Below are 26878 nucleotides of genomic sequence, written 5' to 3' on the forward strand. Positions count from 1 at the left end.
AACTCCATCATCAAGTTTGCTGATGACACTGTGGTGGTGGGCCAGATCTCCAACAACGATGAGAAGGCCTACCGGGAGGAGGTGGCTGATCTGGCACTCTGGTGTCAGGACAATAGCCTCCTCTTGAATGTCACTAAAACTAAGGAGCTGATTGTGGACTTTAGAAGGGCTAAACATCCAAGGACGTACACGCCACTGGAGATAAATGGGTCTACCGTGGATAGGGTGAGCAGTTTTAAATACTTGGGAGTCCGCATCACAGAGGATCTGACATGGGCAACGCACATTGCCGCACTGGTGGGTAAGGTAAGGCAGCGCCTTTACCACCTTAGACAGCTGAGGAAATTCAGAGTGTCTCTGAGGATCCTTCATTGCTTCTACTCTGGGGCTGTAGAGAGCATCCTGTCTGGCAACATTACAGTCTGGTTTGGGAACAGCTCTGCCCAGGACAGGATGGCCCTGCAGAGAGTAGTGCGTTCGGCAGAACGCACCATGGGAACTACACTCGCCCCCCTGCAGGACCTATTCATCAGGAGGTGCAGATCCAGAGCAAGCAAGATCATGAGGGATCCCTGCCACCCCAGCAACGGACTGTTCCAGATGCTACGGTCAGGCAAACACTTCCGCTGTCACGCTGTGAAAACGGAGAGGATGAGACGGAGTTTCTTCCCACAGGCCATCAGGACTGTTAACTTTTATAACTCCAGAGACTAAATTTTGTCTTCTCTATATTAACTTTATTTATATGCTGTAACTGTAATTCTTTTTTTGCACAATCCGCAGGCATTGCCACTTTCATTTCACTGCACATCGTATATGTGTATGTGACAAATAAACTTGACTTGACTTGGTTATTTTTTTCCAGATCACAAGCATTGTATGGAAGAGATAAATGGTTTTATATAACGGGAGTTTTCAATTGTATAAAATAATTGTAAATCCAACATGCAAACATATTTTGAGAGTTTATTTAACTAGTATGTAACTCAACAACCAAAATTTGGGTATGATTTTAAAAAATCACATTATGCTGTGCTCTGAGACTTGGTGCATTATGTACCATTTCTGAAAGACTCAAACTGATTGCCTACAATCTGACCTTATGTACCACATTTTCAGAAGAGTCATCGAGTCACACAGCATGGAAATATACCCTTCAGTCCAATTCATCCATGTCAACCAAGACCCTCACCTAAGCCCGTCTCATTTGCCCATATCCCTCAAAACCTTTCCTATCCATGTACCTGCCCAAATGTTTTATTTAAATGTTGTTATTGTATTTACAGATTTAATTTAGTTTAGAGATACAGCGCCGAAATGGGCCCTTCGGCCCACTGAGTACGTGCCAACCAGTGATCCCCGCACATTAACACCACTCCACCACACGGGGGACAATTTTACATTTATACCAAGCCAATTAACCTAAAACATGTACGTCTTTATTCCCCTACCCTGGGAAAAAGACCTGTGCATCCATCCTATCCATTCCTCTCATGATTTTATACCCTTCTATAAAATTACCCCTCAGCCTCCAGTGGTGGAAGGAATACGTCTTTAGCCTGCCCAACCTCCTTATAGCCCTTCGAGTCCTGGCAACATCCTTGATAAATCATAATATGGTTTGGGATCTTTAGATTTCCAACAAGCAAACACTGTTTTACTCATTAATGATTAAGTAATTAATGATAAATTATTTTATCTTTCAATTGTTGCCCTTTCCTGTTGTAAAAAGAGCAACAACTGAAAGATAAAGAACTGGAAACAGCTCAAGAAAAATATTACCTTCTCCTCAAAAGAGCTATTTGGAGCCTTTTGTTTGCCCTATTTTTTTAATCTCCTTCGCTTCAGGATGAATAATGGGACTTCATGAATGGATGAGTTCCACTACATTTAAAGCTCCAGTCACACATGTTTCTATAAGCGTGGTTCACATCAGTCGCTGAAATAAGTGCAGACTGCTCCAACCTATAGGGTTGCTACTTTGGGGGACTAGGTCGCAGTTTTTAGTGGTAGGAAAATAACTGCAGATGCTGGTTCAAATCGAAGGTAGACACAAAATGCTGGAGTAACTCAGCAGGTCAGGCAGCATCTCAGGAGAGAAGGAATGGGTGACGTTTTGGGTCGAGACCCTGCTTCAGTCTGAAGAAGGGTGTCAACCCGAAACGTCACCAATTCCTTCTCTCCTGAGATTCTGCCTGACCTGCTGAGTTACTCCTGTATTTTGTGTCTACCCCAGCTTTTAGTGACACACACTAATGACCTTGTGAATTAGATTTAGATTTAGAGATACAGCGCGGAAACAGGCCCTTCGGCCTACCGAGTCAGCGCTGCCCAGCGATCCCCGCACATTAACACTATCCTACACACACTAGGGACAATTTTTACATTTACCCAGTCAATTAACCTACATACCTGTACGTCTTTGGACTTATGTAATCGTATGTATTTATTCACAAAATGCTGGAGTAGTAACTCAGCAGGTCAGGCAGCATCTCAGGAGAGAAGGAATGGGTGATGTTTCGGGTCGACACCCTTCTTCAGACTGATGGTTGTGCCAAATCTTATGGGTGTGCCAAAAGAATTTTGATGACGTGATAAATGTATCGTTGAGAGAAAAAGCTGATTTTCTTCTCTGCTCATTGCAGTCAATGCAGAATGTCAGTGCCCAACTGATGGGAAAAAGTGGGACCAAATACAAAATACACTGCATTATCAACTCATTCAAGGAGCAGTGCACCCTATTTCCCTTATCTTCCCTCACTACCTGGTGCTGCGGTATTACTACAAGATATAGTTTAGTTCAGTTTGGAGATACAGTGCGGAAACAGACCCTTTGGCCAACTGACCAGCGATCCTTGCACATTTAAACTATCCTACACACACTGGGGACAATTTACAATTATACCAGGCCAATTAACCTACATACCTGTACATCTTTGGAGTGTGGGAGGAAACTGGAGATCCCGGAGAAAACCCACCCGGTAACAGGGAGAACGTACAAACTCCGTACAGACGGCGCCCGTAGTCAGGATCTAACCTGGTCTCTGGCACTGTAAGGCAGCAACTCTGAACGGGGTACTGATTGAGAATGATCAGCCATGATCACATTAAATGGCGGTGCTGGCTCGAAGGGCCGAATGGCCTACTCCTGCACCTATTGTCTATTGTCTACATACTCTATGATGAAGTCTGTGATATCAATGGCATATTCATCTAGGTTTACTGCATAGTCCTTGAACAGAGAAACATAGAAAATAGGTGCAGGAGGAGGCCATTCGGCTCTTCGAGCCAGCACCGCCATTCTTTGTGATCATGGCTGATCATCCACAATCAGTAACCCGTGCCTACCTTCTCCCCATATACCTTGATTCCACTAGCCCCTAAAGCTCAATCTAACTCTCTTTTAAATTCATCCAGTGAATTGGCCTCCACTGCCTTCTGTGGCTGAGAATTCCACAAATTCACAACTCTCTGGGTGAAAAAGTTTTTTCTCATCTCAGTTTTAAATGGCCTCCTCTTTATTCTTAGACTGTGGCCCCTGGTTCTGGACTCCCCCAACATTGGGAACATTTTTCCTGCATCTAGCTTGTCCAGTCCTTTTATAAATTTATACGTTTCTATAAGATACCCTCTCATCCTTCTAAATTCAAATGAATACAAGCCCAGTCTTTCCAATCCCGCCATCCTGGGGATTAACCTTGTGAACCTATGCTGCACTGCCTCAAAACTGCACACAATACTCCAGATGTGGTCTCACCAGGGCCCTGTGCAACTGCAGAAGGACCTCTTTATTCCTATACTTGGAATAAATATGGACCTGTTAATCGACTCAAAGCAGTCATGAAGGGTTTCATCTATTTCCTGAACAAGTACTGCCATCCCAAGAGTTAACAGGTGGACAAAATGAAAGGTTTGCGGATATTCTCACAGCTTTCTTGCAAATTTGTTACATTCCCACTGACTCTTTCAAATCTATGCCCCATGACCATTCATAGTTAGGAAGCAGCATTAGCCATGATCATATTGAATGGCGGTGCAGGCTCGAAGGGCTGAATGGCCTACTCCTGCACCTATATTCTATATTTCTATGTTTCTATTAGGCTTGGCCTGAAGAACCTTGAATCCAAACAAAACCTCCTGTGTCATCCATGAAAATGCCCATGGGTCCCTCATCGGTAATATCCCAGCTGCTATCAGGCTACTGAATCATCCTACCACAACCAGAGAACAGTGCTGAACTACCATCTACCTCTTTAGTGACCCAAGGACTCGCCTTGATCAGACTTTGCTGGTTTTGCCTTGCACTAAATGTTATTCCCTTATCATGTGTCTATACACTGTGAATGGCTTGATTGTAATCCTGTACTGTCTTTCTGCTGACTGGATAGCAACGCAACAAAAGCTTTTCACCTGACAATAAACTAAACTGAACTGAACTGATATCACCCACCTCAGAACCCATAGACTCAGAGTGAATGAAGTCACCCTCAATCCTGAGAAACAGCTTAAGACACTTTATATAGAACCCACCACAACCTCAGAGCATTCCATAAATGTGCCATTTAATTATTGTTTGAAGTCTGGTCACATATGCCATGCAAATAACCTGATTTATTCACAAAGAACACAGAGCAGCAACTAACATGACAACAACAATCGTTTCCATTCTTTTAATTTGGACCAGGAATTCATCACATTTGCCTCGGTTATACTTTAATATCTCATGAAATAAATAGCACCTTAGATAGCAAAAAACTATCTTAAGAATGGACAAAATGTCAGCGAAGATGATCCTATGGTATGACTTGAACCAACAAGTTTCTAGCTTAAAAATGAGTATTATTGATTACTTAGCCCAGTTTTTTGACATCTTGAACGTTAATTTACCAATGTTATATTCACTTTGAGAGGACTAGAATATAAAAGCAAGGATGTCACGCTAAGGCTTTATCAGGTACTTGTCAGACCACATTTAGAATATTGGGAACAATAGACAATAGACAATGGGTGCAGGAGGAGGCCATTCGGCCCTTCGAGCCAGCACCGCCATTCAATGTGATCATGGCTATCATTCTCAATCAGTACCCCGTTCCTGCCTTCTACCCATTTTTGGGTCCCATATCTGAGGAAGGTTGTTCTGGCTTTGGAGAGGGTCCAGAGAAGGTTTACAAAAATGATCCCGGGGATGGTTGGTGTAATGTACAAGGAGCTCTGGGCCTGTACTCGATGGAGTTTAGAAGGATGAGGGGAAATCCCATCGAAACCTACCAGGTAATGAAAGGCCTAGATCGAATGGATGTGGAGAAGATGCTTCCAGTCGTGGGAGAGTCTAGGATCAGAGGGCACAGCCTCAGTTTGAAAATGACGCATCTTTAGAATTGAGCTGAGGAGGAATTTCTTTAGTCAGAAGGTGGTGAATCTGTGCAATCTATTCATGCAGACAGTGGTGCAGCCTCAGTCACTGAGTATTTTTAAAGCGGAGAGTGATCGATTCCTGATTGGTAAGGGAGTTAAAGATTATAGGGAGAAGCCAGGAGAATGGAAAATAGAACAGACATGATCAAATGGTGGAACAGACTCGATGGGCTGAATATCTAATTCTGCTCCTATGTCTTATCAACTTATAAACTCCATCAGCCATTACTCAACCCACTTGCCTAGCTGATCGAGTCCAGATTTTTGATAACCATCTTCACTATCTATAGTGAACACCACCAACTTCAGTGCCATCTGCAAATGATGGAAGCATAAGTCTCAATTCAACGTGAAAAGTACATTTATGCATGTCTAAACCAATCTATTTCACCCAATGAAATGAAGTTATAGCTCATCATAGCAAATAATATCTTCCTTAAGTACAATTAAAGGTTACATGCAAATATGCCAATTCTGCAAAGAATGCAAAACTCAAGATTCCTGCTTGGCTCGTGAGGATACACCGTGGACCTAAAAACATGCATGTCTTAGTTTAATTTAGGAAAAAAACTGCAGATGCTGGTTAAAATCGAAGGTAGACACAAGATGCTGGAGTAACTCTGTGGGACAGGCAGCATCTCTGGAGAGAAGGAATGGGTAATGTTTCGTGTCGAGAAGCTAACTTCAGATAGTCCCTGCTTTCCCTCTCTATCTCCTCTCCCTTCACAGTTCTCCCACTAATCTTCCTGTCTCCGACTACATTCTTTCTTTGTCCCAACGCCTCCCCTGGCATCAGTCTGAAGAAGGGTCTCGACCCGAAACGTCACCCATTCCTTCTCTCCTGAGATGCTGCCTGACCTGCTGAGTTACTCCAGCATTTTGTGCCTACCTTAGTTTACTTTAGTTTAGTTTAGTTTAGGGACAACGCTCGGAAACAGGCCCTTCAGCCCACCGAGTCCACACCAACTAGCGATCCCTACACGTTAACACTATCGTACACATACTAGGGACAATTTAAACCGACACCAAGCCAATTAACCTACTAATCTGTACGTCTTTGGAGTGTGGGAGGAAACTAAAGATCTCAGAGAAAACCCACGCAGGTCACGGGGAGAACGTACAAACTCCGTACAGACGGCGCCCGTAGTCGGGATTGAAGACGGGTCTCTGGCGCTGCATTCGCTGTAAGGCCAGCAACTCTACCGTGTGCCGCCCATCTGGTCATGGATTGGCTTAAGGAATCAGTTCGATACATGAAATAAAAGTTGAAAGTCACGAATCAACAATTTTGGGGATCAGGCATAGGAAGGCAGGAACTGGAAAACATGTGGTTATAATGTCAGTTGTGATGATAAGATCAGTATGTTGGTCTCAGTGCACATCCGTGGAAGCCAACTTCGTAGGAATGTTCCTGTCAGCAAAAGCTGTGTGAACGCCGTTCCTGTGGCTGCTGCAGGAAGCTGCTTTGTGATTTCTGAGATTTGGATGAGGGGCAGGGTTCAGATTTTCAGCCTCTGCCCTGAAAGAGAACATGGGGAGAAGCAGGAAAGTCTTCAAGAGGTCCAAAAAAGTCATTGAGGAAGGATATTCTTGCTATTGAGGGCATGCAGCGTAAGTTTACTAGGTTAATTCCCGGAATGGCGGGACTGTCATATGTTGAAAGACTGGAGCGTCTAGGCTTGTATACACTGGAATTTAGAAGGATGAGAGGGGATCTTATTGAAACATCAGATTATTAAGGGGTTGGACACGTTAGAGGCAGGAAACATGTTCCCAATGTTGGGGGAGTCCAGAACAAGGGGCCACAGTTTAAGAATAAGAGGTAGGCCATTTAGAACTGAGATGAGGAAAAACTTTTTCAGTCAGAGAGTTGTAAATCTGTGGAATTCTCTGCCTCAGAAGGCAGTGGAGGCCAATTCTCTGAATGCATTCAAGAGAGAGCTAGATAGAGCTCTTAAGGATAGCGGAGTCAGGGGGTATGGGGAGAAGGCAGGAACGGGGTACTGATTGAGAATGATCAGCCATGATCACATTGAATGGCGGTGCTGGCTCGAAGGGCCGAATGGCCTACTCCTGCACCTATTGTCTATTGTCTATTGAAGAAGGCAAACCCATGGTCTGGCATTAAGCTCATTTACCTCACCGGTGTGGTGAGAGATAACAGTTGAACTAGACTTTAGGTGTCATCCAGCTTCGCCACTAGTAAGAAAAATACTCCAGGTTGACAAGAAGTTGAAAAGGCCATTTGTCAGATAAACAGCAAGACTTTGCAAATACATGTTTTTTTTCTACTGTACTTCTAAAACTTAAAGGAGAGGAACTTCAGAAACATTTTAACAGCCTCGTCACTCACATTTGCAAAGAGAATTTCAAGAGAGAATCAAGAGTCTGGAGAGTATTTTATTGTCATATGTCCCAGATAGAACAATGCCATTCTTACTTGCAGCAGCACAACACAATATGTAAACATCGTGCACTGTAAACAATATAATAAATGAGAGAAAAACGTTCAGTGTGTGAAATACTCACACGTGTGTCTTCCGTGTCCATCATCCATGTTTCCAATGTTACATCACTGGCATCGTCCGTCCTTATACAATAAACGATGGTGGTAGCAGAATTAGCTCAGGACACTTCCAGTTTCCAGCCCCGCGACGAGGACACTTCTGCTATGGGGCCTCACACATGTGTGAGTATGTGCGAGTTCTCACATGAGAAAGACGGGCCAGACACGGCAGAAATGCCTTAGGCATAATCAGCTTCAAGAAATGAGGAAAAAATCCAATGGCAGCAACTGCCAAAAGCGTCTCCTGTGGTCCGACACAGAGGGAGTCTTTGTCAGCTCCTCCTCAGCTATCAAAGACCTACTCTCCAGATTACTGTGTGCTCCTGTCCTTCACGATGCATATGCACATGATCTTGACTGAAATACTTCCAAGTTAAATGCAGGGAGCATCAAGCACTGCACATAGCCTTTTCTTTCAGCCTATAAACAAGCCTCTGACTCCGTTAAACAAAAGGGAATGTTTTTTCATATTCAGCTTTGCTCAGAAATTCATCACTATTGTACATAAGGTCATAAGGCCATAAGCGATAGGAGTAGAATTAGAGCATTCGGCCCATCAAGTCTATTCTGCCATTCAATCATGGTTGATCTATCTCTCCCTCCTAACCCCATTCTCCTGCCTTTTCACTATCACCTCTGACAACTGTACTAATCAAGAATCTATCTATCTTTGCCTTAAAAATATCCACTGATTTGGCCTCCACTGTGTTCTGTGAAACTCACAACCCTCTGACTAAAGAAATTTCTCCTCATCTTCCCAAAAGAACGTCCTTTAATTCGGAGGCTACGACCTCTAGTCCTAGACTCTCCCACTAGTGGAAACATCCACATCCACTCTATCCAAGCCTTTCACTATTCTGTATGTTTCAATGAGGTCCCCCTTCATCTTATAGAAACATATACAATTATAAAAGGACTGGACAAGCTAGATGCAGGAAAAATGTTCCCAATGTTGGGGGAGTCCAGAACCAGGGGTCACAGTCTAAGAATAAAGAGGAGGCCATTCAAAACTGAGATGAGGAAAAACTTTGTGAATTTGTGGAATTCTCAGCCACAGAAGGCAGTGGAGGCCAATTCACTGGATGGATTTAAAAGAGAGTTAGATAGAGCTCTTGGGGCTAGTGGAATCAAGGGAAATGGAGAGAAGGCAGGCACGGGTTACTGATTGTGGATGCTCAGCCATGATCACAATGAATGGCGGTGCTGTCTCGAAGGGCCGAATGGCCTCCTCCTGCACCTATTGTCTATGTTTCTCTGTTCAAGGACTATGCAGTGAACCTAGATGAATAGGCCATTGACTTCATCATAGAGTATGTAGAGGATACCGTAGCAAAGGAAACAATACCTGTGTTTCTCAATTGGAAAACATGGATGAACCGTGAGGTCCATTCCCAGTCGCGTCTCAGTTCGGAAGAGACAATTTTACAGTTCCCCCCCCACATAACACACAACCACAAAACACACTACATCATATCTAAATTCTACAATTAAGACAAAAAACCACAAAAAACACAAAAGACAAACGGACTGCAGGCAAGCCACAGCTGCTAGGGCTAGTCCTCGATTCCTCGATTCCCCTACTCCGGTCTCTCTGTGTATCTATCCAATCTATTCTTCTCATGATTTTATGCACTTCAGCTCCAGAGGATGACACTATCAGAGATGATGACGTCCTCACTCTTGGCAACCAGCCAAGCCGAGCTGAGATACATTAATGCCTTCCTTATCCTTGCATCTGCCAGATCAGCCACCAGGGAAGCTTCCAAGAACCGTGGCACTGAACTGTTACTAATTTCTCAGATTATTTTTCCATTAACTTCCATTAACTTAAAAGCAAAGCAAACAAACATGCTTCCATGAGTTAGTGGGTGCATTAAATAAGCCACTGGCCTATTCATAGATTACAACGCACAGGAAACACACCTACCCTTTGCACTCCTTTTTTTTAATCAAAAGTAGACGCATGATGCTGGAGTAACTCAGCGGGTCAGGCAGCATCTCTGGAGAGAAGGAATGGGTGACGTTTCAGGTCGAGACCCTTCTTCAGACTGATCGGAGACAAGAGGAGATCTTCTTCAAAGTTGACATACCTTGAGGAGAATTCACAGTGGAGCGGCAAAATGTGCAGGAAAAAAACTGCAGACGTTGGTTAAAATCGAAGGTAGACACAAAATGCTGGAGTAACTCAGCGGGTCATGCAGCATCTCTGGAGAGAAGGAATGGGTGACGTTTCAGGTCGAGACCCTTCTTTTTATCATCTCAGTTTCAATGATTATTTGCATAACTAGGGTAAAAATGTCAACATTTTGAATTCTGAATTAGCATGGCAGCCATTTCAAGTTCCCGCAATGTATGGAAACATGAAAGCCTACTGTGGATGCTGGACTGTTTGGTTCTGGAGGTGAACACACACAACAATGGGCAACAATGTGCTGAAGATAGACAAAACATGTTGGAGTAACTCAGCGGGACAGGCAGCACCTCTGGATGGGTGTCAGGATGGGTGACGTTTCGGGTCGAGACCCTTCCTCAGAGTGTGCTGATATCGTCAGACCCTTACATTTCAAATTTGTGAAGATGGGAAGAAAGGAAACCGGAGCCAATGTGGGGATGACTCATTATCCTACCCAGCATGGAAATGGAGATTCCGTCTGCCCTTCATTCTATGACCATTCCTGCACCATTGGGGCCAGGGGTAAAGTCAACCTCTGTATTCACCAACATGTCGTAGCTTTGTGTGAACTGTTGATAGGAATCTGTGGGGTAACCCTTTCGCACAAAGGGTGGTGGGTGCATGGAACAAGCAGGAGGTAGTTGAGGCTGGGACTATCCCAACATTTATGAAACAGCTAGACAGGTACATGGATAGGACAGGTTTGGAGGGATATGGACCAAACGCTGGCAGGTGGGACTAGTGCAGCTGGGAACTGTTGGCAGATGTGGGCAAGTTGGGGCAAAGGGCCTGTTTCCACGCTATGACTCTATGATTCTATGTCCATTAAGCCCATGAAGTTTTATTTTTCTTAAGCCATGCACCTTGCTACTGTCATCACAACGCAGTCATGGAAAACTGCTTGTGTAAAGGTGAGCTAAAAGTTCTAAAGGAAACATTCTTTTCAGGCTCCATTCCTCCAGAGGATGACAGCTGATAGTGTCCCAAGACCAGCCACTTTTGAGGAATTACTTACTTGTTGAGGTTAAAAGGCCTTCGTTTTAAAACAGAAACACCTGCTTTGAGATAGTGCACCAGCTCCAGAGAAACTACTATTGTGATGGGGCAGCACTTTAAACTGTATTTCAATCTTTGGTCAATGTTTGTTGAACTGGAGTAACTCAGAAGAATTTCCCCAACAAGTGGGATTTGCTTTGAAATAATTGCAGCTGAGCATGAAAATGAGTCTGTTTGATAAACACTGATGAGCAATCACCTTGGTGCATTTTACACAACATCACAGAGGAATGTATCCTAAACAAATTGCCTTTCTTATCCTTTTATAAACACATTTCCCCCTTAATTTGTACTTTAGTTGACATGAATGTCTATTTATTTACTCTGTAACAAAGGCGGTACTGGTGCACCTGGCTCTCTTAAAATTGTGGAATCAAAATTCAGAATTGTGTGACAGGAGTAAAGAAAAAGAGAAATTAAGTCTTTTTTTCCACTTTTAGTGTTTGATCTCTGTCGGATTACAAACATGTGTGTGATAAGATTAAGTACGCTCCTAATATCAGAACTTTTGAAAAGGTCTGATCCCCTTAATAAGATTGGTCATTCTGGACTCCATGTTCTCCGATCACCAAGGAGGTGTAGATTAAACAAATCATTCAAAATAATGAATTAAAATGAAAAATATGGGTTAAAACTCATGGAATGTTTGCACTGCACCAATTTTCAGTCCTTGAACAATATTTCTACTTTTATAAAGAGTAGCTCCAGATGTGCAAGTTACAAATTTGCTCTGTGCAATAACTCAAAGCAAATTTGGTGCCAAGTTATTTTTTTTTTCAGCACACAGAGAGAAAAAATGTGGTGCATTGCTGCATAATTTATATCTTTATGGAGTAAATGCTAATCCTTGAAGATTGCTTTGGGGTCATTTATGGACAAACTAACTTGGAACAAACGCTCAATGTTTTCAGAAGATTCTTGAAGAGGTGAAGACTCGGAGACATTCTCCTTCTGACTGGTAAGAGGATATTCCTAATCAAACCATCCTCCAAATATGGTCAAAACTGACAACTCACTCCACAAGAAGATCATAAGATCATAAGTGATAGGAGCAGAATTAGGCCATTCGGCCCATCAAGTCTACTCCACCATTCAATCATGGCTGATCTATCTCTCCCTCGCAACCCCATTCTCCTGCCTTCACCCCATAACCTCTGACACCACTCTGGAAGTTGTGGTACATTATTTTTATTCCCTGCTGTTATTTGGGGACCATGCTTCTAATTTAAGAAATGTGAGATGCAGTGGAACTATTCTTACATGAATCCAGAGTGAAATACTCGCAATGATTTTGTACGAGCAGCAACAGTGAGTAAAACTATTCATTCTCACCTACTGTGTTGTCTGACCACAGGTTTTCCTACCCAGGTCTTTGAAGAGACAGACACAAAATGCTGGAGTAACTCAGCAGGACAGGCAGCATCTCTGAAGAGAAGGAATGGGTGACGTTTCGGGTCGAGACCCTTCTTCAGATTCCTCACTTGCAGTGTACTGTTCATACTAAACCGCCTCCAATTCTCATTCCAAACATATGCTCACATTTTGCAGTAAAGTTGGCAATGCTCTCCAGTGTCATGGCCGTTGGTGCAGAATCAGCGATGTATCTCATGCCCTCCAGTACTGCTGACTACAAGCATCTTCCTCCCATTTAATCCTTTCATATCAGACCAAGAACTTGTCTCTCCTCTTTCTCAGCATATCACCAAGCATTTACGTTCTCTCCTTGGCGTTTGTTCTCTGTCTACGGAAGAAGATTCACACAAAGGGTGGTGGCTGTATGGAACGAGCTGCCAGAGAAGGTAGTTGGGGCCGGTGCCATTGCAACGTTTAAGAAACATTTGGACGGGTACATGGGTCGGACAAGTTTGGAGGGATCAGGACCAAACTCAGGCAGGCGGGACTAGTGTGGTTGGGACATGTTGGCTGGTGTGGGCAGGTTTGGAGGGATCCGGACCAAACTCAGGCAGGCGGGACTAATGTGGCTGGGACATATTGGCCAGTGTGGGCAAGTTGGGCCGAAGGGCCTGTTTCCACACTGTATCACTCTATGACTGTGACTCTCTAAGATGACATGCAACATAGTGGGCAGCTGTTGGAGCTGACGATAGACACAAAAAGCTGGAGTAACTCAGCGGGACAGGTAGCATTTCTGGAGAGAAGGAATGGGTGACGTTTTGGCTCGAGACCCTTCTTCAGGCCTCACAGCGCCAGAGACCTAGGTTCAATCCTGACCTCGGGTGCTGTCTATGTGGAGTCTGACCTTTCTCCCTGTGACCATGCAGGCTTCCCCCAGTTGCAACGTCAGAACACGGCAATAATATAACAGACACCATATTTTGCAGCGATGTTTTGTGCACTTGAGCCATTGCTTGACTTACACTCGAATGCACTCTGTGATGCTCCTGGAGTTCCAATGGCCATTATTGTACGAGTGTCGCTTTAGAGTGATGAAATTACAGAGAAGATGTTTCACATGTGCAGATAGTAGGCATTGTCCCTAGAGAGCATTTTAGGCTGTTGGAAAATGGCAGGAGGATTCCTCAAAGAAAGTTTCATACTTTCTTCCTCAGAAATTGGCAAACATTTGTTTGATCCTTCTGCAGTGATCCCACACCAGCTGGATATTAATGGGATGATAGGCTTTCTTGTTAATGTTGGTTGGCAACTTGAATCTGTTTGTTTGATGGCTATTTAAGGGTAGTCGTAATGCCTTAGACCCAATGAAAACCAGACACCATCACGACCAAACCACTCAAGTGTTGGGTGTCCAAAGAAAAGGTGATGTAGGGTGGCACGGTGGCGCAGCGGTAGAGTTGCTGCCTTACAGCACCAGAGACCCGGGTTCCATCCTGGCTACGGGGACTGTCTATACGGAGTTTGTACGTTCTCCCCGTCACCTGCGTGGGTTTTCTCCGGGATCTCCGGTTTCCTCCCACATTCCAAAGACGTAGGTTAATAGGCTCGGTATAAATGTAAAATCGTCCCTAGTGTGTGTAGGATAGCGTTAGTGTGCGGAGACCGCTGGTCGGCACGGAACTGGTGGGTCGAAGGGCCTGTTTCCGCGCTGTATCTCTAAATCTAAACTATTAACTGACCCTGGAAAATCAGTTCCACTTGATTCACCAGTGGACTGTAGAATGGGAGATATCTCCGTCAGAGCGGCTAACAGCTGAGGTGGCTTATGGAATGCATGGCTATCTGGGCCAGACGGCAGCAGGTTCTGCAACATTAGATGACATCGATCAGTGATAACATGCCAAGCGAAGAGCAGCCTGGTTCCCTACTCCTCCATTAAGCACAAGTAAATCAGACCTATGCTGCAGACCCTGTAGGCAAAGGAAGGCACTCAGCCAATGGCCACTGTACCAGGCTTCCTCTTGCAGCTTATGATGGTGGCCCACCCAAATGAATGAGACTAATATAGCACCCCTGATAGATGGTGAGCTTAAATCAGTGAGCATTAGCGAGTAAGTCATCAGGAAGTGGCGGCGCTGTGCAGCAGCTACGGCTCACTTGCAGTCCGTTTGTCTTTTGTCTCTTCTGAACGGAGACCCGACCTTTTGTTCCGGGTGGTGTCTCCGTTCCCGCTGCGGCCTACCATCGGCCAAACATCTGGAGCTGGCGGCCTCCAGCTGGGACCACCTGGGCTGTGGTTCGCAGAGCCCGCAGACCGGACTTACCGTCTGTGGAGCTGGCTGCCTTCGGAGGCTGTGGTGGTGCTGCGGGTGCAGCTGCGACTCGCCTTCGGAGGCTTCGGCCCTGGGTGGGGGCCGACATCGGGAGCTCCGGCAACGGCAGCGTCTTCGCCCGCCCCGAATCGTGGGGCTTGGGTCGGCCCGCCGCGGACCGTCCACGGGATTTTCTCTGCCCGGCGGGGGCTTCAATGTCGGGAGTCCTGACCACCGCGACGTGGTAACTTCAACAGCCTGACCGCGGGAGAAGACGGCAGGGGAAGAGAAAAGACATTCTGGCCTTCCATCACAGTGAGGAGGTGACTGGAGGAGACTCAATGTGATGGATGTTTCTTTTTTTTGTTTTGTGTTGGTTTGTGATTGTGTGTGTTATTGCTTATTTTTTATTGCTTTTATTGTTGGACTGTGGGTAATGGAACTTCGTCCAAAAGACTTGTTGTTTTTGGATGACCATAAAGGTTATTCATTCATTCATTCATTCATTCATTCATTCATTCATTCATTCATTCATTCATTCATTCATTCATTCAGATGGCAGCTTTGTCCAACTTTGAACAAGAGGAATGCTTTGGATCTCCACTTGGTACATTAGGTAAAGAGTTCAACGATCCAAGAATACAATTAGCAGTGAGTGAGCCAGTACTTGAACCCAATTTTACAAGTTTTTTGTCACCACACATTTCCTGGCATGGTGGGATAAAGGTGCATCTTTTGAGTTTCCACACAACCTTAACTGTTTTTCCTTATTACCTGTTCAGTCATCTAAGTATGCTCTCATCAGAAAATATTGCGTGGATATCTAAATGCTTGAGATAACGTGGGAATGATTTATTGAGCAGTATTGGAAAGAAATCCAGGACCTTTCTCCGTGGATTGTCACCTTGTCGTGGTGGAGAAGCTTGTGTGGTCCTGAGATCCTGAGAGTGATGCCGTCTGGAGTTACGCTCCTGGTAGGGTCACCCATGGCGGTAAGGTCGAGGGGGAGGTGCCTGACAAAGAGCGATCCGACCAAGACCTCAACGGTGGAACAGGCGGAGGATGACGGCTGACTTTAGTGGAGCGTCACACAACGGCTGGGAAGGCGGATGAATGAAGGCTGCAGCAGAAAAGGGTCCCCGGTCGTCTTGGACTCCACGCCACTGGATCCTGACCCAGATCTGTCAAGGACCGTGTGGTGGCTGTCTGTGCACCAGTCTCCCCACGTTAAACAAAGTCACGCACAGGCGTCCGACCCTATGGAAAGGACAGTCACACTCGCTTCCAGTGACCGCCGATGATTCTAGATTATAAGAATATTGGTACTTTGGCTGTTTAGTTCTGTGGGCCTCGGTTAACCCCCTCCATAAAGCAGCTTTTTGTTTTTGCAACATTGTGAGTCAAGGATGGTTCAACTTCTCATCCACAAATACCAATGAATAAAGTCAGTACCAGTAATAGGAAAGATGGGAAACATAATACCCAAGTATTATTTCCACTTTCCAGAAATATTTGCATTGTCGGTTTGCTGTAGCAAGTCAGATGAGAATTTCTGAGCAGGCATTTTGGTATGATGTAAACTTTACATTTTGATTAAACAGTCATGAAAATATTAACATGGGTAAATTAAACTCTATGCACTTCTGAAAACACTAACTTATTCTACAAGGCACAATGGTGTGGTGGTAGAGTTGCTGCCTTACAGCGCCAGAGACCCGGGTTCGATCCTGACTGCGGGTGCTGTCTGTACGGAGTTTGTACGTTCTCCCCGTGACCTGCGTGGGTTTTCTCCAAGATCTTCAGTTTCCTCCCACATTCCAAAGACAGTCAAGTTTGTAGGCTAATTAGCTTGGTATCAATGTATACATGTAAAATTGTCCCCAGTGTGTGTAGGGTAGTGTTAGTGTGTGGGGATCACTGGTCGCTGCTGACTCAGTGGGATCAACTGGGGGGGTCAATAGAAAATAGACAATAGACAATAGGTGCAGGAGGAGGCCATTCGGCCCTTCGAGCCAGCACCGCCATTCAATGTGATCATGGCTGATCATTCTCAATCAGTACCCCGTTCCTGCCTTCTCCCCATACCCCCTGACTCCACTATCCTTAAGAGCTCTATCTAGCTCTCTCTTGAATGCATTCAGAGAATTGGCCTCCACTGCCTTCTGAGGCAGAGAATTCCACAGATTCACAACTCTCTGACTGAAAAAGTTTTTCCTCATCTCAGTTCTAAATGGCCTACCCCTTATTCTTAAACTGTGGCCCCTTGTTCTGGACTCCCCCAACATTGGGAACATGTTTCCTGCCTCTAACGTGTCCAACCCCTTCTATTTATGTGTTTAATTGATTAACACCACCTTAATGTTTTCAAGTAAACTTCTTATTTTAATTGTTTCAATTATTTAAATCACCATGCTGTATTTGGATGCAGACACAAAATGCTGGAGTAACTAGGCAGGGTAGGCAGCACCTCTGGATAAAAGGAATGGATGACGTTTCGGGTCTCAACCTGAAACATCACCCATTCCTTCTATCCAAAAATGCTGCCTATGCCGCTGAGTTACTCCAGCATTTTGTGTCTATCTTTGGCGTAAACCAGCACCTGCAGTTCCTTCCCACATATACTGTATTTGAATGTGTCAGGTTACCAAATACATAAGCAAATAGGAAAATTGTTCTTTGACAACCAAAGCTATTAAGGTTTGCCAGGACAGTGTTGGGGACAGGGCCTCAGAATTCAACACCTACAGGCCTAGTGATAGATACATAACCAAGACCTTGAGGCTACTGAGGATTGTGTAGCCACAAAAGCTTAATGTAGTCACAGAGCTAGTGAGGAGATCGATGACAAACAGCAGGACAGATGAAGCACTACTCAACCCAATGTCCACAATGTACTCTCCCTCATGGCAGTCTCTGCGCAATACATTAGTTCCCTTCCCTAGCACAGGACAACTAATGTGAATTTTGATGATTCCAGTCTCACCTTAGCCAGTGGTAATGAGACAATAGACAATAGACAATTGGTGCAGGATGAGGCCATTCGGCCCTTCTCGCCAGCACCGCCATTCACTGTGATCATGGCTGATCATCCACAATCAGTACCCCGTTCCTGCCTTCTCCCCATATCCCTTGACTCCGCTATCTTTAAGAGCTCTATCTAACTCTCTCTTGAAAGCATCCAGAGAATTGGCCTCCACTGCCTTCTGAGGCAGAGACTTCCACAGATTCACAACTCTCAGGGTGAAAAAGTTTTTCCTCATCTCCATTCTAAATGGCCTAACAACTTATTCTTAAACTGTGGCCCCTGGTTCTGGACTCCCCCAAGAATGACTGCTCCACAGAGGAATGAAGTTACCAAGCAACCAACCAAAGAAACTCAAACTAAATCTTTCCTGTATTTTTCAAATGTTAAACAGGATCCAGGGAGCAGAGCTCGAAGTAACCAAGTTTCTATGCTCTCATCTTTTGCAACCTGTATGGGCCAAACATTTGCCGCAAGTCGAAGACTTTTAAGAGAGAAGCATTGATACCTGTAGACTGACTGGAGGACTGACTGTGATGGATGTTTCTTTTTGTTTGGTGTTGGTTTGTGATTGTATGTGTTATTGCATTTTTATTGATTATTCTTATTGGTCTTATTGTTGAACTGCGGGAAAATTTTCATTTCACTGCACATTTATGTGTATGTGACAAATAAACGACTATTGACTATTGACTGTAGTCAAGAACATCAGTTATTTATAGGTCAACGTAGCTACAAAGGCCCTTAATCAATCAGTAGTGTTTGAATATGATGTCATCTACATTTTCAAGGACCTGTTAGAATGTGTCAGCTTGTTGGTCTCATGGACTAAAGGGAATGCAAATGGATGCTGTCAGGACTTTTAAAGCCTTTTCAAGCAAAAGGTATGGGCTGGAAAGGAATGTTAAAGTTTAACCAGATACACAATAAAGACATGTGGCAGCTTTTCTAATGGATGGAGCGCATAGTTTAGAGTATTTAACAACACACCAGATTGCCAAAGCATGCAAAATGATGTAGATTTTCATTCCTATCAAGTTTACTGTTACAAAATTCTCAAATGTGAATGAATGTGTTTTCAAGAAAATGTGTTTTCCAACATAAAAATAGTGATTGAGGTGGAATGAAGCGTTATGTTGAAATGATATTTGAAATGACATGTTTGAAATACATGTGTAATTGGGCTGAATTATATAAATGAATTCAACTTCAAATATTATCATAAATTCTTAATTGCTAACTTATTGATTTACTTTTTGACTGCGTGTCACATTTAGAATAAGCTGCTTAAGTGTACCATCATTATAACTGGAATCTTATGAGATTTAGTCATTTCCAGTAATATGTCTTCAGGTGCAAATAAATGGCAAATCAAAAATGATTGCAGATATATTTAATCATTCATGAACATTTGCAATTTTTGCTCTCTAGATGTGCATTTCAAATTAACCTGTTCCTCATTTACTTTGGAACTGTTTTAATTAAATATATCAACTTACAACTTACTCAGCCACGTACAGCAGTGGCAGTATATTTATTCCTGATACTTATTTGATGCAGGATCTATACTTTTTTTTAAAATAAAAAGAAAGAAATTTACTAATGTCTGCTTGTAATTCCGGTACATTGATGATATTTAGTAAATGAACAATTTGCCAAAATAAGCCACCGAAAAATTAAAATCTTTTGTGTTTATTTCAGTAAAAGGATGAGGATATATGCTGGGCGCAATAAGACAGCAAGCAACCAAGTGTACTCTCCCCTGATCCCTGACCCCCACATTGCTTGGGGTCATTGACCACTGACATGTGACCTGCAGAAGTTAATTCCCACAGAACAACAGCAACCCCCTGCCCTGGTCATATTCTATTACATTTTGATACTAAATTAATTGTTTGTCTTCTCACAGAGAAGATCTCTGACCCTTTAGGCCAAGTCCAAACGCCGCTAGAAATACATATTACAATTGTACGTTCAAGTGATGGTCCACTAATTGAAATTAATATTCTAATTTATACCTTTTAGAAATGCTATCAATGGGATAAGATATTCTTCCCTTTTGCACAGAAGCTGAAATCAATCATGCTCTGTTTCACCATGCGTGACTAGAGATAACCAATTAGGTTCTACGTTTATAACGAGTTCACATTCCCACAAATGTTTATTGCCAGCCCTCAAGTATTAGAATGAAAATAAGATGAACTGCTTTGAATTAAGGGGGAAGACACTATCAGATGGCGACTAGCTATTCACCTTGCTGTGCAAAGGCATTTACACAAATGTCTTTATGCAAAAGGTCTAACAGTTATTTACTGAACTGCTGCCATTGAAACAGCCATGGAGTCTGAAGAAGGGTCTTTACCCGAAACCTCACCCATTCCTTCTCTCCAGAGATGCTGCCTGTCCCGCTGAGTTACCCCAGCTCTTTGTGTCTATCTTTGGTTTAAACCAGCATCTGCAGTTCCTTCCTACACATGGTTTCAATGCGAATCGGTAGTCAATTTCCCCACGTCTGCAACTGTTTTACGGAAGTCGAAGTATGTCAACATATCTAATATTTTTGTTTCCTATCATGGATTTTCACCGGTTATAGAAAACGTGCTGTTCAGTTTGGTAGTGCATCCAATTCACACTTCGTTGCATTCTTGAGTTGTTGCACTCCCACCTTGATCGACAGGAGGAGATGTGTGGTTGACAGCTTCGTTTTGCAGCAAGTTGATGAATGTCCAAGATACCAGATGGTAACATTTTAACATTCAACACAACTTTATGAAGTTTCCCAGTTTACTTTGGCTGGTGATTAAATACACATTATTTATAGCTGCCCTAAAAATAGAGAACCTTCATAAAACACGCTGTCATAAAAGATTACTCAGATTTAACAGGGGAAATATATACTTACATATTTATACATCAACAATAAAATGGTTGTGAACTTTCATGATGCAAACTGCAACCTGTAATATGTGTCCTGCACCTAAAATTCAAAATGGATTAGGTATCTGTATAATGAGTAAAACAGGTAGTGTTAAACTAACCAAGCTTAGGAAACAAACTGCTACAGATTGTGAAGAAGGGTCTTGACCCAAAACTTCACCCATTCCTTCTCTCCCGAGATGCTGCCTGTCTGGTTGAGTAACACCAGCATTTTGTGTCTATCTTCAGTTTAAACCAACATCTGCAGTTCCTTCCCACACAAAGTTATACTGCAACTGGCTGACTCAGTGCAACAAATCAAAGACCCTAAGGCTTACCTGATCTGCTTGGCTCAATATCACATCATCTAAGGCATTATCTTACAGAAATTTCTCACTATAAGTGTGTGTATTTATTGGCATATGCAATATATTGGAACATGGCATAAAAATATTTCAATGCACACTATGCACAATAAGGGTCCCTGTGCATATTTCAGATTCAAAACGGCTTACCTGTAACATTTTTCATAGTAAAATAGCTGTAGCAGAAGCCAACATCTAGGTGTAGATTTGATGTATGTTGTTTATAAGAACAATAAAGGCCATTTCTTCAAGAAATCAACACGTTCAGGAGGAGGCAGGAAAAAAATCTGTAAAGGGTGAAAACACCTCTGAGCCAATAAATAATCTTAATAAATAAATATATACACAGTGGGGAAAAAAAAGGGTTTGTGACAGCATTGTTTCCATGAGTGGGAGCACAAGGCGGAGAATGAGCTGGAACCATAGTCAGATCCAAAGTTCTCTCAACACACAGTGTTTGTGTTTACCCCATCATGCCTAACACTAAAACTGAATCAGAACAGTCTTTCTCAATCATTTTAAGTTTTCAGACAGCTGCTTGTAACCAGCAGGCATTTATGCAGTCAAAATAGGTACAGTATATACACATATTTATTTTGTACAACCTTTAAGCCTTTGCAGTGCATTAAGCAATCTTTCTTACACATCTGTTACTTAAATTGAACAGGATTTAAGTGCATTGTAATGGGAACAGTGCAGACATTCAAACTATTTAATGCATGGGGTATTTACTGAACACAATGGTTTTCTCGTTTGAGTCGTGTCACAAAGTTGGAGACGATTTCATGCATTTCAACATTAACATGCAGGTAGAGCAAGCAATTAGGAAGTCAAAGGGTGCTTCAGCTTTTATTGCAAAAGGATTGGAGTACAAAAGTAAGGAAGTCTTACCGAGATTAAACATGGCTTTTCTGGGTTTTTTTAACTTTGGGCTCCTGGCAGTTTTAGTACTTCAGCCAAAAGAAGGCAGTGTGTGCCCTGGACTCAGAAGAAGGCAAACCCACTAGATTGTGAATGGGGGTTGTCTATGGAGAGAGATTGTGTACACTTGGCCTACACTCAGTGGTGTTTAGAAGAAAAGGAGCTGATCTCACTGAGGCATACAAGATCCTAGGAGAAGTTGGCTTGGTAAATGTTCAGCAATTGTTTCAACAGGCAGGACAGGAAAATCCAGGGAACACAGTCTCAGAATAGGGAACTGGCTACAAAGAACTGAGGTAAGGAGAAATTCATTTATACAAAAAGCTGTAAAACTTTGAAATTTTCTACCCCAGAGGCAAGGATTTGTTCTGTTATTACATCGTTTTTTGGACATCAGGGAAATCAGTATTGGGTCAACAGAAGAGTGCAGAAAGGTGCAGGGTAATCCATGACCATGCTAGATCAGGCTTGAATGATCACATGATCTACACTTCTGTTTAGTAAGTAATGGATGCCATTAAAAGCAGCATGACCTGGAGGTATATTAAAGATATCATCTCCATTGGAAGAAATAGTTCATGCTCACAAGTTCATATGTTCATAAGTTCATGTGATAGGAGCAGAATTGGGCTATTTGGACCATCAAGTCTACTCCGCCATTCAATCATGGCTGATCCATCTCTCCCTCCCAACCCCATCTCCCCATAACCCCTGACACCCATAGTAATCAAGTATCTATCTATCTCCGCCTTTAAAATATCCATTGGCGGCCTCCACAGCCTTCTGTGGCAATGAATTGCACAGATTCACCTAGTACTTCTGTTATTTATGATGAAGGAAAGGACTCAGAGTCCAATTCTGCTTCATGCTTTAGGAAAATTCTGAAATTCATTGGCATCAGTTCCAAGACAATGATAGTGTTGTGGGAAGGAACTGCAGGCAGTGGTTTAAACCGAAGATAGACGCAAAATACTGGAGTGACTCAGCGGGTCAGGCAGAATCTCTGGATAGAAGGAATGGGTCGAGACCCTTCTTCAGACCTCAGACTGATAGTGTGCTCCATTGCCGACTGCTGCTATATTTCAGGAACCATGGGCAATATAGCACAGTGGCGCAGCGGTAGAGTTGCTGCCTTACAGCGAATACAGCGCCGGAGACTCAGGTTCGATCCTAACTACGGGCGCCGTCTGTACAGTGTTTGTACGTTCTCCCCGTGACCTGCGTGGGTTTTCTCCGAGATCTTCGGTTTCCTCCCACACTCCAAAGACGTACAGGTATGTAGGTTAATTGGCTGGGCAAAAGTAAAAATTGTCCCTAGTGTGTGTAGTATGCGGGGATCGCTGGGCGGCACGGACCCGGTGGGCCGAAGGGCCTGTTTCTGCGCTGTATCTCTAAATCAAAAAAAATCTTTAAAAATCTAATATTCTGTAACATTAGCACCTTTCCTCTGAGCTTTTTCCAGGAAATAACCTTTAAAGGTTTACAAAACAATATAATTGGCATTCTTCCATCTGTTGGAAAGAGCTAGGCTTGGCATTAGTACGACACTTTTAGGGGACACGGTGGTGCAGCGGTAGAGTTGTCGCCTTACAGCGAATGCAACACCGGAGATCAGGGTTCGATCCCGACTATGGGTGCTGGCTGTGAGGAGATCTGCGTGGGTTTTCTCCGAGATCTTTGGTTTCCTCCCACACTCCAAAGACGTACAGGTATGTAGGTAAATTGGCTTGGTAAATGTAAAAATTGTCCCTAGTGTGTGTAGGATGGTGTTAATGTGCGGGGATCGCTGGTCGGCACGGACTCAGTGGGCCGAAGGGCCTGTTTCCGTGCTGTATTTTTCTTTTAGATTTTATAGATACAGCGCAGAAACAGGCCCTTCAGCCCACCGGGTCCGTGCCGCCCAGCGATCCCCGCACATTAACACCATCCTACACACACTAGAGACAGTTTTTACATTTACCAAGCCAATTTACCTACATACCTGTACGTCTTTGGAGTGTGGGAGCGTTTGGAGTCTGTATCTGTAAACTAAACTAAAATGACAATGATGGGGGGATGGGTGTGGAGAGGAAGCAGCTTCTTTGTGTAGGAAGCATGATCACAGGATGTTGCCATGTTAGTCTGATCACTCTCAGCTCTACATTTAGCAACTGCATTGTTTTACCCCTTGCTTTTCACAAACGCATCTACTTGTGCCTTAACAATATTCCATGACTCTGTTTCCACTGCCCTTAAAGGAAGAGAGTTTCAGAGACTCACAGCTTTCTGACAGAGAAAAATATTACTTCAACCTTGTCTTAAACCTTTAAACAGTGACCCCCTAGTTCTAGTTTCCACCACAAGATGTAAACAAGCTCTCCACATGCACCCTTTAAAGCTCCATTGGGCTTTCATACACTTCAATCTAAGACCCTCATTCTTCGAGACCCGAGCAGATTCAACACCAGCCTCTGCTATTTTTGCTCGAAAGCTACTCACCCATTTATTAATCAAAAATCATATGAAGCAAAATGAAATGTTCCCCAATTTTGCTGGTTGAGCCTTGTCTGCAATGCAGTTGTATGAAACAAAGCATCAATGTCGAGACAACTTACAAGAATTGGAAGACCAGGTTTCTGAGAAAGATAGTGATCCTGACAATGACTAGCAGGTATCTATTGTTGTAAGCTTCTTCAAGTTACTCTTTGGACTCTGAAAACCACAGGTAAAGTTTGCCTCCTTTGTTAGAAATTTTCTCCTGAACTTTACTCGTTTCTAACCTGATGAGCATGGAATCACGTCCCTTTTTTACTAGATTTATTGTATTTATGGGCATTTAACTTTGAAAGGGAAGCTGCTGAGACTACCTGCAAGTGTGATGGCTGCAATCTCAGTTTGAGTTCATCTACTTCAGCGTTGTGACACGCTCTGCCTCTGAGATGTGTCTGATCCTTTAAATAATGTTCAGTTTCAAGTTTCAAAGTGATTAAAAGGAGATTCTTCTTCGAGTGAAGAGAACCAGCCATGATTCAAACCAAAACTTTGAAAACCAGAGAAATGATTCAAGGCTAGAAATGAATTTCACACCACATACTATCCATATTAATGATTGGCGTTAGCTCTCCAGAAATACACAAAATAGGCAGGATACTAGATCAAGCATTCATAGATATATGATTAAATATAAGCCATTTACAGCACAGACCAATATGAATGGCTTTACTCAGAGAATTGGCAAATTTCTGAATTTGAGAGTTATTGGTAATGGCAGCAGCCATGTCAAAGTTTATAATTCCACTGGAAAAGATGAATTCAAAGGAGTTCAAGGGATATACCAACAGAACAGATATGGGATTAAAGTTATTATTCATATCAATGCCAGAAATCTTATTTCCTTGTGACATACATCAAATTTTAAGATAATACCTTTCTGTTTCAAAATTGATCCATGATAAAAAAAACAAGCATTCTGACCATTTAGCAGGGAGATGTCATATTGTAGTAATGTACACAATTTATGTAGTAATAGTTGTTCTGCTCCAAACCAGTAGGGGGCATTGTGCTTTAGGAGGTTTACCTGTTTTGATCTTTAGCAGACTCCATTTTGGATGACGACTTTTGGGACTGTGGTCCCAAAAATGTGAAAACAAGGGGCTTGTACAAATAAATTAACATACAAGGCATAGGTTTATTATTGCCACGTGTGCCAAGATATAGTGACATTTTTTTTTTGTATGCTATTCAGTCAAATCAGATAACACTCTACATAACTACAAGCAAGCCAATCTCAAGTACAAGAGGTAGAGCAAAGAAAGAGCTACAGACTGCAGAGCATGGTGGCGCACCAGTTCTAGAGGCAAAGTCCAATGTCGGCAATGAGATCGAGGCGATTCGTACTGTACCCGAGCTTATGGAAGGGCCGTTCAGAAGCCCGATAAAGAGGGGAAGAAGAGAGATGGTGCACACTTTCAAGCTTCTGTATCTTCTGCCCTGACGGGAGCAGAGAGAAGGAATGACCGGGTTGGGAAAAGTCTTTGGTTATGTCGCCAGAGTGAAGTGTAGATGGAATCAATGCTGGGAGCCTGGACTGGGTGATGGACTGAGCTATACCCACAACTCTTTTTTTCCTTCTGCCTTGGATAGAACTGCTGTCGAACTGTGGAATTCATTGCCACAGAAAGCTGTGGAGGCCGTCAATAGAGATTTTAAAGGTTTTAAAGATTTTAATAGAGATTCTTGCAAAGTATGGCTGTCAGGAGTTATGGGGAGAAGGCAGGAGAATGGGGTTAGGAAGGAGAGATAGATCAGCCATGATTGAATGGCCAAGTAGACTTGATGGGCTGAATGGCCTAATTCTGCTCCTATCACTTATGAACTTATGAACTGAACAAATCAAGCTGTGATGCAGCCTGACAGTATGCTCTCGATGGGTCATCTGTAGAGGCTTGTAAGAGTTAGCGGATCGCAGAACCGAGAACCCGCCCGGTGGCTTGGTGGACCATGGAACCGGAAGGGAGCTGCTCGAGATGCTGGATGTGAGGAGCAAGGGCTGGTAGGAGGGTGAATCAGAGTAATGCCTCCAGCGCCTTCAAGATCAGCTGCAGGAGGTGCCCCTGGGACAGCAAGATGGCCGGTCTAGAAGAGGGAGATGGGTTAACTAGCTGATCCAGTAGAAGGTGACAGAAGAAGAGAGTTAGATAGAGCTCTAGGGGCTAGTGGAATCGGGGGATATGGGAAGAAGGCAGGCACGGGTTACTGATTGTGGATGATCATCCATGATCACAATGAATGGTGATG

General features: G+C 43.4%; 1 long non-coding RNA gene across 2 annotated transcripts in view; it reads right to left on the reverse strand.

The window, feature by feature from the left end:
• LOC144599396 (uncharacterized) overlaps positions 1-26878 on the reverse strand; it is a 292001-nt gene that overhangs the window by 79859 nt on the left and 185264 nt on the right. For both annotated transcript variants that reach the window (XR_013547993.1, XR_013547994.1), the window contains exon 3: positions 21332-21468. This is a non-coding gene — a long non-coding RNA (uncharacterized LOC144599396). The remainder of the gene's footprint in view (positions 1-21331; positions 21469-26878) is intronic.

The sequence above is a fragment of the Rhinoraja longicauda genome, chromosome 13 (genome assembly GCF_053455715.1).
Source record: "Rhinoraja longicauda isolate Sanriku21f chromosome 13, sRhiLon1.1, whole genome shotgun sequence".
Taxonomy (NCBI): domain Eukaryota; kingdom Metazoa; phylum Chordata; class Chondrichthyes; order Rajiformes; family Arhynchobatidae; genus Rhinoraja; species Rhinoraja longicauda.